The sequence below is a fragment of the Mobula hypostoma genome, chromosome 11 (genome assembly GCF_963921235.1).
Source record: "Mobula hypostoma chromosome 11, sMobHyp1.1, whole genome shotgun sequence".
Taxonomy (NCBI): Eukaryota; Metazoa; Chordata; class Chondrichthyes; order Myliobatiformes; family Myliobatidae; genus Mobula; species Mobula hypostoma.
Window position 1 is genome coordinate 53,201,107 of NC_086107.1, and position 17,466 is coordinate 53,218,572.

The window sequence follows — 17,466 nt, forward strand, 5'->3', positions numbered from 1 at the left end:
ACCCATTTCAGTTCTGACATCTCAATCCATGGTCTCCTTTACTGCTGAGATGAGGCCACACTCAGGTTGGAGGAACAACAGCTTCTATTCCATCTAGGTAGCTTCCAACCTGATGGCATGAACATTGATTTCTCAAACTTCTGGTAGTGCTCCCCCACTTCACCGTCCCCAATTCCCTCTATCACCTTATCCCCTTACTTGTTCATCACCTCCCTTTGATGCTCCTACCCCTTTTCTTTCTTCCATGGCCTTCTGTCCTCTCCTATCAGATTCCCCATTCTCCAGCCCTGTATTTCTCTCACCAATCAACTTCCCTGCTCTTTACTTCACCTCTTCCCCCAACCCCGGTTTCACCTATCACCTTGTGTTTCTCCCTCCCCTCCCCCACCTTCTAACTCTGACTCCTCATCTTTTGTTCTGCAGTCCTGATGAAGGGTCTCGACCCAAAATGTTGGTTATGCTGTTTTCCTTAGATGCTGCCTGGCCTGCTGAGATCCTCCAGCATTTTGTGTGTGTTGCTTGGATTTCCAGCATCTGTAGATTTTCTCTTGTTTATGATTGTTACTGGTAAGAGGACGAGCGACACTGATTGTTGAATGAGCTATCATGATGGTTGTATAGATGAGGGCAAAGTGAAGCAACTTTTTAATCTGACATTTTTGGTAATTTTAGAGCTACAAGTTTGGCACTTATAAACAAGGAACAGAGGAAATTGTTGTTGAACGTGTGGTTAGTTATGAAATCCTAGCAGTACTCCAATTTCCAGACTTTTTTTACATCGGCTTGTTTGGGATTATTTAGCTTGTAGACTGACTGATGAGAGAGCTCAGGTGAAACTTTTCAATACAGAGAGCTTGACATTTGAATGTGGCTGCCACTGTGAAACTAGTCGTTGTGAATGTGAAGCAGTTATGTTTGCAGTGCTCTTCTGGAGGCAAGCAGATAAAGGCGGTACCAGGAATGTACTGCTGGATGGTTGTTAAACCTGGTCTGTTCTAATAAGGATTGCATATCATGCAGAATACTGCAGCAAATCCACTGTTATGTATCGAGTGAGTTGTAAAATACTAAACTGGAATGGGACATTTTTCAGTTTCACATTGTTGATGGTTTTCTGGAGAAAGTTAATAAGCTCATCAGGCCCACCTGTAAAGACACAAACATTTGAAAAGCAGTCTGCAGATGCTGGAAATCCAAGCAACACACACAAAATGCTGGGGGAACGCAGTAGGCCAGGCAGTATCTATGGAAAAGAGTAAACAGTCAATGTTTTGAGCTGAGACCTTTTGTCTTTTTTAAACTTCTTTGGGGTAGACATCTATACTGAAGACTGTCTACGTGCAACATATGGCAATTGTTTGTGGAGGCCAGGAGCTATGGGTACCAGCCTGGGATGGATCGACACACTGAAGATCTGGTGATGTCCAACTGGGGTATCAGGACTGCAGACTACAGTTGTCCATTGATCCATTATAATCACGGAGATGGTAATCTCATACCTTCCAGTGTGCAGGTGTTGATTTTTTTCAGCTGTGGACCAAACACTTCCTCCTGCTCGTTAATAGGATTTAAAGGATCCTGAGATCTTGAAGTCTATTTTTACAATTTAATCTTTTCCTAAGGAACTAGTTTCCAATATTGATCTGCAGATCAGACTGCCCACAGTTTGTCACCTCCCTACACTCCAATGTAATCTTGCTGAAGATTGTGGAGACAGCAATGATGAAGGTCTACGCAGTCCATAAGTCACTTGCTGGCTTTATTTATTTTACATAAATTGGTAAATTGGTTAATTATTGTCATATGTATCAAGGTACAGTGCAAAACTATTTTTTATACCATTCATACAGATCAACTTATTACAACAGGAATAGCAATAACAGAGTACAGAATAAAGTGCTACAATAACAGAGAAACTACAGTGCAATAGACAATAAGGTGGAAGGTCATACTGAAGGAGATTATAAAGTCAAGAGTTCATCTTATCATACTGTACAATCCCTATTCCCGGGCTGAGATGTTTGTGTGTCAATGATTGCAGACTGGCTGAGCTTGAGCTCTTGAATTTGAAAGGACAGGTGAAGAAGAGGAGTTTGAATATGATGCAAGTCACAATGTTGGGAGATATAGTTTCAAATAGAAGTTCTCCGAATACTAGATCATTGAGAGTTGTTAAAATGAGTATTGAAATATTAAACTTTGAGGAAGAATACTACTGAGGCTAACTTTGAGTATTGAGCACAATGTTGGTCTCCTTATTTAAGATGTTGGAAGCAATCTAAAAGAGATTCACATAGTTAATTCCTAGGGTGAGCAAGGTATACATATGAAGAGCAACTTTAGATATTATCTATAGTGGATATTCAGCTCGCTAAATTACATGCAAATGAACTTAAATGGCACAGAGACAGAAATAATTATATATTTACAACAAATAGTAAAGTGAATAGTTTAAAGTGTCCATCAAGATATGAGAACATAAATTGGTTGGGAGAGGAAAGCAAATAATAAAGTGATAGGTAAGGTAATCTCAAAGGGATAGAAGATAGGAGTAGATGTATTTTGTTCTACAACGTACATGCTCCTGACATACTGTTCTCCCAAGTATTTAGATCCTTGTCATGCAGACTTGCACTTGTTGTATATTTTTGAATAATTTGATAATGTAAGAATAAACTTGTGGAAGTTGATCACCATATGACAAACAATTATACAAGGAAAGCCCTTCAGGAATATACCCCAACATAGTCAGTCAACATAGAAGGTCAGCTGAATATTCTCTTCACTGTAATCCATTTGGCATCTAGATCCTCATAGCAGTATATGGAAGAATTAACAACCAATGTTATAAACAACAGTGAAGAGTAACAGTTTGACAAAATAAGGGACTCCAGTCTGAAATTAGCAAGATTAAGATGGTACCATTAAGGGACGACTTTGTGCAGCTCCAATGGGAATCATCAAATAGTCCCATTTTGGACTACTACATCTGAAATCCATGGTCACAGCCATGGGTACTTCAGTAAGCATCATTGTTTTAAGATATTTAATCAAAAAACCTATTAATGTTCAAAACTGATGAACCTCAGATGGCATAGACTATCCTGCTGGCGAATGTACCGTCTCTAAAAAACAAAACTGAAGACCTCAGAGCAAGATTGCTGTACCAGTGTCATAAGGCGGTGGCTGGGAACGGACCCAAGTGCAAGACACAGACACTGAAGTACTAGGGACAGGACTAGGATACAGGACGATGGCAAGGACATGGACAGGAAAACCAGGAACCTGGAACAAGACTGAACAAGAGAGCTAGGAGCCTGGGCTTGGACTCCAAGCCAGAGACTGGACAAGGACCCAGTACCTGGGTCTTTCCTCTGGCTCTGACCCCAGAACTAGGCAAGGACAAGGCTTGGCAGGCAGGCAGGACGAGGCTGGAGTCTTCAGGCTTGAGGCTAGAGGCTAGAGCTTGAGGCGAGGCTTGGCAGGAGGCAGGAGGCTGGAGTCTTCAGGCTTGAGGCTAGAGGCTAGAGACTTGAGGTGAGGCTTGGCAGGAGGCAGGAGGCTGGGGTCTTCAGGCTTGAGGCTAGAGGCTAGAGATTTGGCTTAGCAGGAGGTGGGAGACTTGTGAGGTGAGGCAGGAGGCAGGAGACTTGAGGAAAGGCTTGAAAGGAGGCAGGAGAGTTGAGGTGAGGCTTGGCAGGAGACGGGAGACTTGAGGCAAGGCAAGGCTGGAGGCTGGAGGCAGGAGACTCGAGGCGAGGCTGGAGGCTGGAGTCTTCAGGCTTGAGGCTAGGCAGGAGGCTGCAGTCTTCAGGCTTGAGGCTAGGCAGGAGGCTGCAGGCTTCAGGCTTGAGGCTAGGCAGGAGGCTGCAGGCTTCAGGCTTGAGGCTAGGCAGGAGGCTGCAGGCTTCAGGCTTGAGGCTAGGCAGGAGGCTCTAGACTTCAGGCTTGAGGCTAGGCAGGAGAATGGAGTCTTCAGGCTTGAGGCTAGGCAGGCTCTTCCGGGGCGGGGCGCGGATCACCACCCGACGGAGGCATGGAACAGGAAGGGCCAGAACCAACCGCAGGTAAAGGCGAGACGGCCTGGCTTACCCGATGGAGGCAAGGGACAGGAAGGGAGCTAGGCTCCAGGGCAAGACTGCAGGCGAGATGAGGTGAGAGTTACCAGCAAGACAAGGCAAGGCTTCTAGCAAAGCAAGGCGAGATGAGAACTTCAGGTGAGGCGAGAGTTACCGGCAAGACAAGGCAGGGCTTCAGGCAAGGAAACAGAAGGCAAGGGAAGGGATACAAAGAGTAAGGACAAGAACAATCCAGCAGCCACACCTGGGTCTCTGAAGGTATTTATGCAGCCAGCCCCAACGAGCATCAGCTGCCTCAATTTGCTCAACAAGAACAGAAACAGGGTAGATAGGAAAGCCTGGAGCAAGGGTCTATGGACCAGACCGTGAACCGGAATACGGACTTCACAGACCAGACCATGACAACCAGAGGGATATCAGGGACTGATGTATACTTTGCTTCAGAGAAACATGGCTAGGCCCTGCAGCACTGCAGCTCAATGGATTCATGATTCTCTGCAAAGACAGGACAGCCAAACCATTTCAAGGCAAAGGAGGTGGAGTATCTTTATGATTAACTCATCATGGTGCACAAACTTGGCAGTTCTCTCTCAGTCCTGCTTATCGACATGGTGAGGGAGTTTTCCACCATCATCCTGGTAGTGGTGTACATTCCACCTCAGGCCAACGTCAGGCAGGCACTGAAGGAGTTTAGCAACATAATCTGCAGGCACAAAACAGCACAAACGATGCCATCCCTATCATGGTGAGAGATTTCAACCAGTCCAGTTTGAAGAAATCTCTGAACAACTACCACCAACATATCAACTGTGGAACCAAAGGAACAGTAGCCCCTCTAACGTCTGCGCATGTGCGTGCACGCATCTTTTGCTACCAGCGCACAAGGGTATTTAAACTAAGCTCAAAAAGTCATCACCCTCTACCCAATTGGCATGGTAAGTATATTTCATGATCATACACAATCACATTTCCTTTTCCAGTTTCTGATGTGAGCAGTGTTGACAACATGGAGCTTGTGTTAATTTGTCTGTAGGTTTTATAACAGGCTCGTTTATAATTTTTTTATTGAAGAAATTATTCAGTGTGCACATGTTGCTGTCATTGGGCAAAATATTGCACAGCACAAGGTTTTGCGCACACTGGTCATTACAAATTGGAGGGAACATTGCAGTGGAACCAATACACTTGACCACCATTATACCGCTATCAACGACACTTTCTATGTCATGCCAGGCCCACAGTTCGGAATGTCCGAACATCTGGCTGTACTTGTACTCCCATTGTACAGGCAGAGACTGAAGACCACAGTGTCAGTGGTAAAAACCAGGAAGGTATGGTCAATGGAAACGGATGAGCACTTACAGGATTGTTTTGAGTTGGCAGATTGAACAATATTCAGGGTTTCATGTTCTAATCTGAATGGATATGCCACAGTTGTTACCGACTTTACCAAGTCCTGTGTGGATGAGTGTGTATCTTCCAGAACATACTGCACATACCCAAACCAAAAGCCATGGATGAACCAGGAGACTCCATAAGACCATAAGATACAGGGACAGAATCAGGTCATTTGGCCCATTGTGTCTGCTGCATCATCCCATCATGGCTGATCCATTTTTCCTCTCAGCCCCAATCTCCTATCTTCTCCTCGAATCAAGAATCTATCAACCCCAGCCTTAAGTGTAGATAAAGACTTGGCCTCCACAGCTGCCTGTGGCAAAGAATTCCACAGACTCACCACACTCTGGCTAAAGGAATTCTTCCTCATCTCCATTCTAAAAGGACGCCCCTTTATTCTGAGGCTGTGTCCTCTGGTCTTAGACTCTCCCACCATCCTCTCCACATCCACTCTATCAAGGCCTTTTGCCATTCGATAAGTTTCAATTAGAACACCTCTCATTCTTCTGAATTCCATGGAATATAGGGCCAGTGCCATCAAACACTCTTCATAATACAAGCTGTTCAATACTTGAATCACTCTCGTGAACCTCCCTTGAACCCTCTTCAGTTTCTAAGATGAGGGGCTCAAAACTGCTCACAATACTCCAAGTGAGGCCTCATCAGTGTAACGTTTCAACATTACATCCTTGCTTTTATATTCCAATCAACTTAAAATGAATGCTAACATAGCATTTGCCTTTTTCATCACAGACTACCTGCACAACAATTCCCAAATCCTGAGATTTTTGTATTTACGCTCCACTTAGGAAATTGTCAACCCTTTCATTTCTTCTACCCAAGTGCATGACCATACACTACCTGACATTGTATTCTATCTGCCACTTCTTTGTCTATTCTCCTAACCTGTCTATATCCTTGTGTAGCCTCTCTATTTCCTCAACACCAACCTGCCCCTCCACCTATGTTTGTATCATCTGCAAACTTTGCACAAAATCCATCAATACCATCATCCAAATCATTGACATATAACATAAATAGAATCATTCCCAATGCAAACCCTTGTGGAACCGGCAGCCAACCAGGAATGGATTCCTTTATTCCCAATTTTTGCCTCCTGCCAATCGGCCATTGCTTTATTCTATCCCGTAATACCATGGGCCCGTAGCTTGTTAAGTAGCCTCATGTGTAGCATTTGTCAAAGGCCTTCTGAAAATTCAAGTACACAACATCAAGTGATTCTCCTTTGTCTATCCTACTTGTTATTTCTTCAAAGAATTCCAACAGATTTGACAGGCAAGATTTTCCCTTGAGAAAACCATTCTGATTATGGTATAATTTATCATGGACCTCCAAGTACCCCGAAACAACATACTTAACAATCGACTCCAGAAGCTTCCTAACTACTGAGGTCAGACTAACTGGCCTATAATTTCCCTTCTTCTGCCTCTCTACATTCCTGAATAGTGGAGTGACATTTACAATTTTCCAGTCTTCCAGAACCATTCAGAATGTAGTGATTCTTGAAAAATCACCACTAATACCTTTGTGGTCTCTTCAGCCACCTCTTTCAGAACCCTGGGGTGTACACCATCTGGTCCAGATGACTTATCTACCTTCAGACCTTTCAGTTTCCCAAGAACCTTCTCTCTAGTAATGGTAACTTCACACACTTCATGCCCCCTGACAGCAGGAACTTCCACCATACTGCTAGTGTCTTCCACAGTGAAGACTGATGCAAAATGCTTATTCAATTCATCTGCCATTTCCTTGTCTCCCATTACTACCTCTCAGGCATAATTTTCCAGTGGTCTGATATCCACTTTTGCCTCTCTTTTACACTTTATGTATATGAAGAAACCCTTTGTATCCTTTTTAATATCATTGGCTAGGTTACTTTCGTATTCCACCTTTACCTTCTTAAAGACCTTTTAGTTGCCTTCTGTTGGTATTTAAAAAGCTTCCCAATCCTCGAACTAACCACTAATTTTTCCTCTATTATATGTGCTCTCTTTGGCTTTTATGTTGGCTTTGACTTACCTTGTTTAGCCACGATTGTGTCACCTTGCCTTTAGGATATTTCTTCCTCTTTTGAATGTATATATCCTGTGCCTTTCAAATTGCTTTCAGAAATTCCAGCCATTGCTGTTATGCCATCATCCCTGCCAGCGTTCTTTTCCAATCAATTCTGGTCAATTCCTTTCTCATGCCTCTGTAATTTAATTTATTCCACGGTAATACTGATACATTTGACTTTAGCTTCTCCTCAAATTTCAGGATGAACTTGATTGCATTATGATGACCTTCCCCAAAGGGTTCTTTTACGTTAAGCTCTCCAATCAATTCCAGTTCATTGCACAACACCCAATCCAGAATAGTTGATCTCCTAATGGGCTCAACCATCTTGTAGGCATTCTAGAAATACTCCCTCTTGGAATCCTACACCAAACTGATTTTCCCAATCTACCTGCATATTGAAATCTCCCATGACTATTGTAACATTGCCCTTTTGGCAGGCATTTTCTATCAAGTTCATTGACTTTATAGTGTATAGTGTAGATCCAAATATAACACCTTTAGCCCTGTATTCACCATTTTCGATTTTGTCCCCCTTTTACATTGCAACTCATCCTGTTAACTGCAGTTGTGCTCTGTCATCAGCTTCTCCTTGCTAGGAGTCTCTATACATTACCTCTGTTTGTAAACCAGCTACCTCATCTTCAGTACCATCACTCCATTTCCCATCCTCCCTGCCAAATTAGTTTAAACCCACCCAAGTAACTTTAGCCAAACTATCCGCAAAGATATTGGATCTCATCGAGTTCATGTGTAACCATTCCCTTTTGTACAGGTCACACCATCCCCAGAAGGGATCCCAATGATCCATAAATCTGAAAATCTGTCCCCTGCACCAGTTCTTCAGCCACGCATTCACCTGCCAAATCATCCTATTCTTATCCGCACAGGCATGTGGCACAAAGATCACGACCCTGGAGTTCCTTTCTCTCTGCTTTCTACCAAGCTCCCTAAAACCTCCCCTCAGGACCTCATCACCTTGTCTACCTATGTCATTGTTGTCAATATATACCAAGGCTTCTAATTGCTCATCCTTACCCTTGAGAATGGCATGTACACAATCCAAGACATCCCTGATCTTAGCACCAAGGAGGTAACATACCATCCGAATGTGACTATGGCGGCCACAGGACCTCATCTCTGTTCCTCTGACTAAGGAATCTCCTATCTGCACTACAGTTCTCTTCACCTCTCTGCTCTTCTGAGCCAAAGCCCAAGGCTCAGTGCCAGAGACCTGGTCATTTGTAGTCTGCTGAGGGCTAGATCTGTGGTATTGAAGACCAGTGATCCAGAACTGTACATGAAATCCAGATACAACCTATAGATGGCTATTTTAAGGGCAATAAAACAATTCTGATTGAGATTAGGTATGGAATCGGATGCACATAAGCTCTGGTAGGGTTTGCAGGCCATTACTTCCCACAAAGCAAAACCTAACATCATGAATGGTTGTAATACTTCATTCCCAGATGAGCTCAACACTTTTTATGCATGCTTTTAAAGACCATAAAACCATAAGATAGAGGAGCAGAATTATGCCATTTGGCCATCGTATCTGCTCTACCATTTCATCATGGCTGATCCATGTTTCCTCTCAGCCCCAATCTCCTGCCTTCTCCCTGTATCCCTTCGTGCACTGACCAATCAAGAATCTATCAACCTCTGCCTTAACTATACATAAGGACTTGGCCTCCACAGTGGCCTGTGGCAAAGAATTCCACAGACTCATCACACTCTGGCTAAAGAAATTCCTCCTCATCTCCATTCTAAAAGGATGCCCCTCTATTCTGAGGTTGTGTCCACTGGTCTTAGATTCTCCCACCATAGGAAATATCCTCTCCACATCTAGTCTGTCAAGACCTTTTGCCATTCGATAGCTTTCAATTAGGTAATGCCTCATTCTTCTGAATTCTAGTGAATACAGGCCTAGAGCTACCAAACACTCTTCATATGACAAACCATTCAATCATGGAATTGTTTTCATAAATCTCCATTGATCCCTTTCCAATTTCAGCACATCCTTTCTACGATAAGGGGACCAAATCTGCTTACAATACTCCAAGTGTGTCATGGTCCGGATCGGGGTCCCTTTAAATTTACCTTGTTTATGTTACGATCCGGACTATTGATTCCCTGTTTTCCCGTGTCCCTCGACTTTGGTGATTAGAGGCAATTAACACTCGGCTGAACCAGTAGTTTATAGTCTCCGGCTTTCAGCCGTCCGGCGCGGGAGCATCTGCAAAGTCATCTAAGGTACGGTGTGCCGATGTCATCTGGCTGGAGCAAGCCTAGTCTCGCCGAAGCGAGTGCCGGTAATTCGCCCTTCCTCACCGGAGCAACCTTGTCCAGTCACCTCGCCCAAGCGAGCCTGCAAAGTTTCCTCACCGAGGTGGGTCCGACAGTTAACCCGCCGGAGGGAATCAAGAACCGCTGTCTACTGTTCCTGGGCCGAGTTGAGAGCTCGCCACTACCCAGAGGCTCCAAGTCAAGTCCTGGCTCCAGCAGCATTCAAGCACCAAGTCAAGTCCTGTTTCTGGCGGCATTCAAGCACCAAGTCAAGTCCTGGCCCTGGCAGCATTCTAGCACCGTCAAGTCCTGGCCCTGGCAGCATTCAAGCACTAAGTCAAGTCTTGGCCCTGGCGGCTTCCCAGTTTTGAGTCAAGTCTTGGCCCTGGCGGTCTGTGATTCCTGTCCTACCCCCTTGTCTGAATCCCTTCTCTGCCCCTCTCACCTTTAGCCCTCGTCTGCAGCCCTCATCTGCACTTCGGTCTAGTTCCATCGCTGGAGCTAGATAGGTACTGTCTGGTGTTCACTCATGTTGGTCTTGTCTTGTCTTGTCCTCGCCTCCATGGGGTAAGTCAGGCCGTCTTGCCGTTGCTCCGTGGGAGGTCATGTTTTGTCTTGTCTGGTCCTCGCCTCCATGGGGGTAAGTCTGGCCGTCTTGCCGTTGCCCCACGGGGAGTCATGTCTTGTCCCGTCCTCGCCTCTGTGGGGAAAGTCAGGCCGTCTTGCCGTTGCCCCGCGGAGGATCATGAGTCCCAGCCCTATGTCCTGTACCCAAGGAGGGGTCCCGACTCTGTGTTCTGTGTATGTGTCCATGGTTCCATGTACCTGCTCTCCCGAGATCGAGGCTTTGTGTTCCCATGTTCCTCCTCTCCCTAGCCCATGCCATGTCCATGCCTGGTTCTGGGGTCCGAGCCCGAGGCAAGACCCAGGTACTGGGTCCTTGCCCAGTCTTGGGCTCGGAGTCCATACCCGAGCCTCTTCATGTCTTCTCTAGTTCTGGGAGCTGATTCCAAGTCCTAGCCCAGACCCTTGGTCCCAGCCTAGTCGTAGTCCTCAGTCCTTGTCCAGTTCACTACTCCTGCTCCTGCCTAGCTCTCCTGATATCGAACAATAAACTAAATTTAATTAACCTCACCAGATGTGTCTTGCATTTGGGTCCACCCTTGCTCCCTAGGCCCCGCGCCATTGTGACAAAGTGAGGCCTCACCAGTGGTTTATAAGCTCTCAAAGTTACATCTTTGCCTTTATATTCTAGTCCTCTTGAAATGAATGCTAACATTGCATCTGCCTTCTTCACCATAGACTCAGCCTACAAATTAGTCCTGCCAAGTCCCTTTACACGTCAGTGTTTTGTATTTTCTCTCCGTTTAGGAAATTGTCAACATCTTTCATTTTTCTACCAAAGTGCATGACCATGCACTTCCCAACACTGTATTCCATCTGCCATCACTTTGCCCATTCTCCTAATCTGTCTAATTCCTTCTGTAGCCTCTCTACTTCCTAAAATCTACCTGCCCCTCCACTTATCTTCATGTCTTCTGCAAACTTTGCAACAAAATAATCAATTCCATCATGCAAGTCATTGACATGTAACATAAAAATAATTATTCCCAACACAGACCCCTGTGGAACACCACTACTCACTGGCAGCTAACCAGAAGATGCTTCCTTAATTCCCACTCTTGGCCTCCTGCCAATTAGTCACTGCTTTATCCATGCTAGAATCGTTCCTGTAATACCATGGTCTCATAGCTTGCTAAACAGTCTCATGAGTGGCACTTTGTCAAAGGCCTTCTGAAGATCCAAGTACACAACATCAAGTGACTCTTCTTTGTCTATCCTACTTTTTATTTCTTCAAAGCATTCCAAAAGATTTGTCAGGCAAGTTTTTTGTGGAAACCATGCTGATCATGACCTATTTTATCATGTACCTCAAAGTACCCTGAAACCACATCCTTAATAACAGACTCCAACATCTTCCTAACCACTGAGGTCAGACTAACTGGCCTATAGTTTCCATCCTTCTGCCTCTGTCCTTTTTTGAAGAGTGAAGTGACATTTGCAATTTTCCAGTCTTCAGGACCCATTCCAGAATCTAGTGACTGTTGAAAGATCACTACTAATGCTTCTACAGTCGCTTCTGCCACCTCTTTCAGAACACTGGGGTGTACATCATTTGGTCCAGGTGACTTATCTCCCTTCAAACCCATCTGTTTTTCAAAAACCTTTACTCCAGTTATGGTATCTCCATACACTTCATGCCCCCTGACACCTGGAACTTCCACCATGCTGCTAGTGTCTTTTACAGTGAAGACTGTTGCAAAATATTTATTCAGTTCATCTGCCATTTCATTGTCCCCCATTACTACCTCTCCAGCATCGTTTTCCCACAGTCTGATATCCACTCTGCCTCTCTTTTGTACTTTATGTATCTGAAGTAACTTCTGGTATCCTCTTTCGTATTCAATCTTTACCTCCTTAATGACTTCTTTACTTGCCTTCTGTTGGTTTTTAAAAGCTTCCCAATCTTCTAACTTCCCACTAAATTTTCCTCTATTATATGCCCTCTCTTTGGCTTTAACATTGGCTTTGACTTCTCTTGTTAGCCACCATTGTGTCATCTTTCCATTAGAATACTTCTTTGGGATATATATATCTTCAGGATATATATATCCTGTGCCTTCTGAATTGCTTCCAGATATTTCAGCCATTGCTGCTTTGCCATCATCCCTGCCAGTGTTTTTTCCCAGTCAATTCTGGCCAACTCCTCTCCTGCCCCTGTATTTCCCTTTGCTCCACTATAATACTGATACATCTGACCTTAACTTCTTTGTTTTAAATTTCAGGGAAAATTCAATCATATTATGATCACTTTCCCCTAAGGGTTCTTTTACCTTAAGCTCTCTAATCAATTCTGGTTCATTTCCTAACACCCAATCCAGAATAGCTGATCCTCTAGTGGGCTCAACCACGAACTGCTCTAAAAATATTGTAGGCACTCTAAAAGTCTCCCCTCCTGTAATCCATCACCAACCTGATTTTCCCAGTCTACCTGAATATTGAAGTCCACCATGACTATTGTAACATTGTGGCATTTTCTAACTGCCATTGTAATTTGCAGGCCACATCCTTATGACTGTTTGGAGGTCTGTAAACAACTCCCATCAGGGTTTTTTTACCCTTGTTCTTTAGCTCTATCCACAATAATTCAACACCTTTGGACCCCATGTCACCTGTTTCTAATGATTTGATTTCATTTCTTACCAATAGAGCAACACCCCCCCCCCATCTTCCTGCCTACCCTTTACAACAATATTTACCCTTGGACATCAAGCTCCCAGCTATAACCTTTCCACCATGATTCAGTGATACAACATCATACCTGCCAATCTGCAACTGTGCTGCAAGTTCATCTACCTTATTCCGTACACTGCACACATTCAGATACATTACCTTCAGACCTGTATTCCCCCCTTATGATTTTGTTACAACATGCTCAACATTTTGATTCCTAACTTTGTCCGAGGCCTTACCAACATCTACTGCCACAACCTCTCCACTAACTGTTCTGACACTCTGGTTCCCATCCCCTGCAACTCTAGTTTAAACCTCACCATGCAGCATTGACAAACCTTCCCTCTGGGATATCCTTCCAATTCAGTTGCAAACTGTCCCTTCTGTATAGGTCCCACTTTCCCTGGAAGAGAGCCCAATGATCCAAAAATCTTTTGTCTTCCCTCCTACTCCAACTCCTTAGCCACGCATGTAATCTTACTAGTGCTAGTCTCACCTGCACATGGCATGGGTAGCAATCCTGAGATCACAACCCTGGAAGCCCTGCCCTTAAACTTAGCACCTAACTTCCTGAACTCCCTGTGCAGAACCTTGTCACTCATCCTACCCATGTCATTGGTACCTACATGGACCCTGACTTCTGGCTGTTCACCCTCCCACTTAAGAATGCTGAGGAGTCAGTCCAAGATATCCCAGATCCTGGCACACGGAGGCAGCATACCATCCGGGAATCTCGTTCTTGTCCACAGAATCTCCTGTCTGTTCCCCTAACTAACGAATCCCCTATCACCACAACGTGCCTTTTCTTCCTCCTTCTCTTCTGAGTCACAAAGGTAGATTCAGTGCCAGAGATCTGACTGCTGTGACTTTCCCCTGTTAGGTCATCCACCCCCCCCCACCCCCTCCGACAGTATACAAAGTGATATACCTGTTATTGAGGGGGAAGGTCACAGGATACTCTGCACTGGCTCCTTAACCCCTTTCCCTTCCTGACTGTCACCCAGATTCCTGTGTCCTGCACCTTGGGTGTAACTCCCTCTCTATATGTCCATCTATCACCATCACCAACCCCCCCGCCCACCGTCCCAGCCTCCCGAATGATCCAGAGTTCATCCAGTTCCAACTCCTTCATGCAGTTTGTTAGAAGCTGCAGCTAGGTGTGCTTCTCGCAGTTGTACTGGTCAGGGATACTGGAGGTCTTCCTACCTTGCCACGTCCGGCAAGAGGAGCATTGCATTATCCTGCCTGTCCTAGCTGAGCAGATATAAAGAAGAGAAGGAAAAAGTTTGAGCTTTCTTTCCTTTGCTTTCTCTGAATGAAGCCTCTCTTCACAGATGCCTCAAAGAGCTAAAGTCTTAAGATCACCACTCTGACTATGTCCACTCAGACGACAACTGCAGCACTTGCCCCTGACTGTCAACCAGTTTAATTTGCTCTTACTAATCAATCCCGAATGCCGATTGGCCAATGGTCATATTATGCTGTCGTGACCCCCTCCTGTCTTTCATCCACGGGCAGTGAACCCCTGGTTGAAGTCCCCTCCTCTCCAAACTTCTGACGTCTGGATTGGCCACTGGTCAAAACTCTGAAGGGAGTATAAAGCTACACCTATACCAATCCCTGCAGCATCTGGTGACCCTATGATCACTGGTTCAGAGGCTGATGACAGAACATCTTCCAAGTTGTGAACTCTAGCATGGCGTCAGACCCTGATGGTATACCTGATGAGGCTCTGAACACTGATGGGAGTGTTCAAGGACATCTTCAATCTCTCACTGCCACAGTCGGAAGTTCCCACCTGCTTCAAAAGGGCGACAATCATACCAGTGCCCAAGAAGAGCAGGGTGAGCTACCTCAATGACTATCGCCCAGTGGCACTCACATCTACCGTGATGAAATGCTTTGAGAGGTTGGTCATGGCCAGAATCAACTCCCACCTAAGCAAGGACCTGGACCTAGTGCAATTTGCCTCTCGCCTCTATAGATCTATAGCAGATGCAATCTCACTGGCTCTCCTCTCGGCATCATGGGCACTAGCCTCCCCAGCATAAAGGACACCTTCAAAAGGCAATGCCTCAAAATGGCGGCATCTATCACTATAAAGAACCCCCATCACCCAGGACATGCCTCTTATTATTGCTACCATCAAAGAGGAGGTACAGTAGCCTGAAGACACACACTCAACATTTCAGGAACATTCGTCCCTCCGCCATTAGATTTCTGAATGGACAATAAATCCATGAATAATACCTCACTACTTTTCCCTCTCCTTTGCACGACTTATTTAATTTAGTTTTCTTTTTTACATACATTTATCGAAATTTATAGTTTTTATTATTATGCATTGCGATGTACTGCTGCCGCTGAACAACAAATTTCATGACATATGCCAGTGATATTGAAGCTGATTCTGATTCTGATTGTGACTGTGATCCTGAGAATTAACAACCAATATTATAAACAGCAGCAAAGAGTAACAGCTTGACAAAGTACAAGACTCCAGTGGAAATTAGATCATAGAGAAAGCAAGTAATACTTCTGAACATTCTAGTCTGCAGAACAATGTGACAGAGATTGAAGCTGGGGAAGGATAAATTTACAATTGCAAACAATAGCTAGAATAAAAATCTAGAACTTCAGATACTGGAAATCTGAACTATAAACAGAAAATGCTGGAGGTACTTGGTAGGTCAGGCAGCATCTGTGGAAGGAGAAATATAGCTAATGTGAACTCTACTTTTTTCCACAGTTAGTACCTGACCTGCCAAAAACAATGACCCAATTTACTTTGTGTTATCTTCATTAAACTGTACTAGTAGAGCTGGTGCCCTGGAAAGATGAAATCAAATAAACATCACAGCAACTGTTTACCAAAATCATTTTATAATGTAATGAAGCAAAAATCCATCAGCCCTGATGAAACTGCAGGCATGCACCTGTCTGCAACCTCAGAGGAAAAGTCACCCCTCCAAAAAAAAGCATTGGGAGTAAAATCAAAATGACTCTTGAAATTCTGTGTGTGGTTCATCAAATTTCACAATAAATATACAATGCACATTGTATGCCATTCTGGTCACCTATCTACTAATAAGATTGAAAGAGTACAGAGAACATTACAAGGACGATGCTGGGACTTAAGGATCTGAGTGACAGGGAAAGGTTGAATAGGTTACGACTTTTTTCAAGGTTAGGGCTATCATCCAGGTGTGGCTCAATGGGACCAGGCAGGTTAACAGTTTAGCACAGACTAGATGTGTCAAAGGACCTGTTTCTGTGCTATACAGTACTACTCCACGACTCCGTGGCTCCAGATATCTCAGCCTGCTTTAAGTGGGAGCGAGTTGTCAGCAAACAATGGTGGAAATGAAGTGTGACAAACATCAGAATGTACAGCCTGTGCCCAAATGTTGCCCAGGTTTTACTGTGTGCAGGCATGGGCTGCTTTCAGATTCTGAGGAGAGGCAAATGGAATTGATTGTTGTTCAGCAAACACCTCTACTCTCAAACTCTTTAACAGGGAAAATGACTTTGATGAAACCACTAAAACACTCTGAGCATAAGGAACTCCTGCAGTACTATCCTAGGGCTCCAAACAGTGGAAATGTGTCCTTTTATTTTCCACTTGCTTCTGTTTCACCAGGATTCCTTGATGTCATATTCAGTGAAATGCTTCTTTGAAGTCAAGAGCAGACACCCTCACCTTGCCTCAGGAAAACAACCTTTTAAAAAATATTTGTGACTGTAATGAAGTACGTGGCAGCGAAATCATGTTGAAACCAAGCTAAACATCAACAACTACAATATAGAAACATAGAAAGCCTACAGCACAATACAGGTCCTTCAGCCCACAAAGCTGTGCAGAATATGTCCTTACTATAGAAATTACCTCAGGTTACCCATATGTCTGAGTAGGCACAATCAACAGCACCCCCAATATCTAGCTGATGATTGACAGTACACAGTATTTGCCCGTATGGGATTTTCCCCACATATGAGGACTAGACTAATCCAACAAGTCTTCACTTTTCCTGGATATTTCCCAGGCATGCCGAGTCCACATATGGGCATACTGAAATAAAGGGCTCTGACAAAGGATCACAGACCTGAAATATTGACTGTTTCCCTTTCTAGAGACGCTGCCCAATTTGCTGAAGTTTTCCATCATCTCTCAGCTTTTGTTTCTTTACAGGAACAATTCTGCTGTAATTTCTGTGGAGAACATATTTTCCACAATACAATCTAGATGCTGATGGCGATCATCAACTTTACAACATCCAGAGCCCTCGTGAGGAATTAATCAAATTGTTGAAAATTGGTTTTGCTGATGGTAGGT